Consider the following 4,345-nt stretch of genomic DNA (forward strand, 5'->3'; position numbering starts at 1 on the left):
AGCAGGAAACTCTCCGCACACTCACCGAACCTGGGCTAGGACTGGGTCTCATAAATATATTTTCAAGTTGCATCCACTTGTATATGAAGACTTCAGGTTTATCATTCTTTATAGCTGAGTAATGCTCCATTGTATGAAACACCAAATGTTTTTCATCCATTCCTCAGGTGAAGGGTATTTTGGTAGTTTCCAAATTTGGTTTATCACAAATAGTGCTGCTATAAACATAGGCACACATACATCACTAAAATAATGTGTTTTCTGTTCTTTTGGGAAAATTCCCAGAAGGGAGGCTAGCTGGAATGAATGGGATTTCCAGTCCTACTTTTTTGAGGAGTCTCCACACTGATTTCCATAATGGTTGCACAAGTCAATATTCCATCCAGCAGTGGACAAGAGTTCCTTTTTACCCACAGACTCGCCAACATTTGTTGTTGGTTGATTTCTTTATGATAGACTTTCTTTGGTGACAAAATGGTATTTCAGTGTTGTTTTAATTTTCATTTCACAAATAGCTAGTGATATGCAGCACTTTTTATGTGTATTTCTTTGCTCCTTGTAGTTCTTCCTCCAAAGTGTGTGTTCATCTCATATGCCCATTTCTGAACTAAATATATATATATATCTTTATAAATTTTAGATAGAAGACCTTTGTATGAGTGCTTATTAGTTAAGAATTTTTCCAAATTTATGGTTGTATTTTCATTCTGTTAGTAACTTCTTTTGAAGTGCAAAATCTTCTCAATAAGAGAAGGTCCCAGTTCTTAATTCTTCTGAGTATTACCCGTGCAGTTTGATTTTTGTTCATTAACTGTTTGACTACCCCTATCTCCTCAAGATTTCCACCTATTTTCTCTACCAAGAGATTTAGTGTTTCTATTTTACTGTTTAGATTTTTAATCCACTTTGACTTTAGATTAATGCATGGTAATAGACCTGGGTCAAGTTTTAGTTTTTGTCATGTAGAGAGCCAGCTTTTATAGCACCAATTCTTAAAGAGGTTATCTTTCTTCCAGTGAGTGTGTTTGGTCCTTTTGTGAAAGATAAGGTGGCTGAATGTGTTTGTAGAGGCTTCTGTGTCTTCTAATCTATTTCATTGATCCTCAGGTCTCTTTTTTTTCCTAATACCATGCTGGTTTAATTACATTAGATTTGTAGTATAATTTCAAGTCAGGAACTGTGATGCCTCCTGCCCTGTCTTTGTTGCCCAGGATTGCTTTTGCTATTCTGGAGCTTTTCTTGTTCGAAACAAATTTTAAGAATGATTTCTCTAGACCTGTAATGTATGGGTGGTATTTTTGTAGGAATTACATTAAATTTGCATAATTATTTTGGGAGTATGGCCTTGTTCACAATGTTGGTACTTTCTATCCAGGAGCAGGGAATATCTTTCCATTTTCTGAAATCTTCTACGATCTCTTTTTTTTTTTTTTTCAGAGTACTGTAATTTTCGTTGAATAGATCTTTGACTTCTTTAGTTACATTCCTAAATATTTTATTTTTCCACAGTGCTTTTGTAAAAGCTATTGTTTCTCTAATTTCTCTCTCAAAGTGTTTGTTTTGTTATCTGTAGAGAGGAATGCTATTGAGTTTTGGATATTGAGCTTGTATTGTGCTATACTCCTGAATTTGTGTATTAATTCTAGTAGCTTCTTGGTGTGGAGTTTTTTGGGTCTTCCAAGTATAGTGTCATGTCATCTGCAAATAAGGGTAGTTGAATTCTTCTTTACCTATTTTTTTCCTTTTATTTCTCTCTATTTTTTAATGGCTTCAGCTAATAATTTCAGAACTATTTTGATTAGGAGTGAAGATAGAGGACAACTTTGTATTGTACCTGGTCTGAGTGTAAGTGATTACATTTTTTCCTCATTTAGAATTATGTTAGCAGTTAGATTGTTGTAGATGGCTTTTACCAGAATGAAATATGGCCATCTATTCCAATTTTCTGTAAGACTTTTGGTCTTTGTCAAAAGCCTGTTCTTCATCAATTGAGATGACCATGTGGTTTTTGGATTTGCCTCTATTGATATAGTGTATTACATTTATAGCTTTGTGTATGTTGAACCATCTTGCAGCCCTGGGATGAATCCCTCCTGGTCATGGCATATAATCTTTTTAATGATTTGTTGTATTCTATATGCTAGGATTTTACTGAGGATTTTTAGATCTGTGTTCTTGAGGAAGATTTGCCTATAGTTCTCTTTTTTATTTGCATCTTTTTCTGGTTTTGGTATCAGTATAATACTTGCCTCCGGGAATTAATTTTGGAGAATGGTTTCCTTTTCAGTTTCATTAAAAAGTTTAAGGAATATTAGAATACTTTTTTTTTTGTGAAACCAGAGATTGAACTCAGGCCTTTGAGCTTTCTACTTAGCTATCACCCTGGCACCTAAATTTCTTGTAGAATTCAGCTATGAATCCATCAGGACCTGGACTTTTCTTTGTTGGTAGATTTTTTTATTATATTTCATATTTTACATACAATTATTGGGTTGTTGACATTTATTATATCTTCTTGACAGAGTTTTTGTTTGTTGCTTTCTAGGAATCTTTCCATCTCTTTTGTGTCTGCTATCCAGGAGAGTATAGACTGTTAAAATAGCTACTGATGATCTTTTGAATTTCCACACAATCTGTACTATAGTAATTTCAGCCTTTTCATTCCTTATTGCTTGAATTTGAATTCTGTCTTTCCCCTTTTTGATGAGGTTAGCTAGGGGCTGATCAACTTTATTTAGTTATTCAAGGAAAAAGCTTTTTGATTCACTAATTCTTTGTATTGTTCCCTTCTTCTCAATTCATTTCTTCTCTAATCTTTGTAATTTCCTCCCATCTTTCTGCTTTGGGTTTGGTTTGCTCTTCTTTTTGTAGAGGTTTGAAATGCAGAATTAGGGTATTTACTTGTTTGCATTATTTTCCTAATGTGTGAGCTCACACCTAACATTTTCCTCTACGGACTGCTTTCATTGCATCCCATAAATTCTGATAAGTTGTGCTTGAAATTTCTTTGAATTTTATATATTGTTTAATTTCTTGTTTAATTGTATCTGTGGCCCATTTGTTGCTGAGTAGGATGTTGTTTAATTTCCATGTATTTGTATGGGTTTTGTGGGGGGTTTTGTCACTTATTTCCAGCTTCATTGCACTGTAGTCAGATAATGTGCAAGGGATAATTTCTGTTTTCTTACATATACTTAAGCATGATCTATGGAATAGTATGTGGTCTATTTTAGAAAATGTGTCATATACAGCTGAAAAATATATGTATTCAGATATGGTTTGGTGGAACACTGTGTATGTACACTATGTCCATTTATTCCAAGTGCTGGTTCAGTTCTGCTACTTTGCTAATGTTCTGTCTGCTTGACCTTTCTTTTTGGGATAAGGAGATTTTGAGGTCTCCTGTTAAGATTGTGGTATTGGATATTAGATTTTTTTCATATCAACTAAGAATTGTCTTATATCATTGAGTGCTTCTGTGTTTGGTTCATACACATTTATGAGATTTACCTCTTTCTCTTAGATTTTCCCCTAACCAGTATATAGTAGCCTTCTTTATTCTGTTTTTTTTTTTTAATTCTTGTTTGGAAGTTGGGACTGTATGCAAACAGAATTGCTACCCCTACTTCTTTCTGAGGTGCTGAGGCATGTAGTATTGTTCTCCATCCTTTGAATTTTAGCCAATGAATTTCTTTATGAGTTAAGTGTGCTTCTTGTATAAAGCATATTTTTGGAATTAGCTTCCTAATCCACTCTGCTAGTCTATTTCTCTTAATTAGTGAATTGTGTCCATTTACATTGGTGGTTATAACTCAGATGTACTGACTTATTTTTGACCTGCTATTTACCTGCTGTTGCATACCCTTTTGTCCTGTGTTTAATATTTTACCCTATTTGATGGGTTCTTTCCTTTCTCATTCATTGAGTTGTGGTCATTTTGATCCCTCTCTACAATATCCTTTAGTAGGCTTTGTCATCATGAAATTCTTTAGTTGTTATTTGTCAAGGAAGTATTTCACTTCTCCATCAAAGATGAAAGAGAATTTGCAAAGTATACCATTCTGGCCTGGATTTGTTTTCTTGGAGGATGTGAAGTGAAGTACTTTGTTCTATGCTCTTCTTGACTTGATGGCTTGTGAGGAGAAGTCTGTCATTATTCCGACAGGTTTTCCTTTAAATGTGATCTGTTTCTTTTCTCTAGCAGCTTTTCCTATACTGCTCCTGTTCTGAATTTCTCAGATCTTGACTTCTGCATGTGGTTTTAACTGGGTTGATGTTCTTTGGAGTTCTACATGCTTCTGGTTCCCAGAATGTCAGATTTTTTTCTCCATATTTGGGAAGTTTT

Source organism: Octodon degus, unplaced genomic scaffold, assembly GCF_000260255.1.
Source record: "Octodon degus isolate 3935 unplaced genomic scaffold, OctDeg1.0 scaffold00005, whole genome shotgun sequence".
NCBI classification, from domain to species: domain Eukaryota; kingdom Metazoa; phylum Chordata; class Mammalia; order Rodentia; family Octodontidae; genus Octodon; species Octodon degus.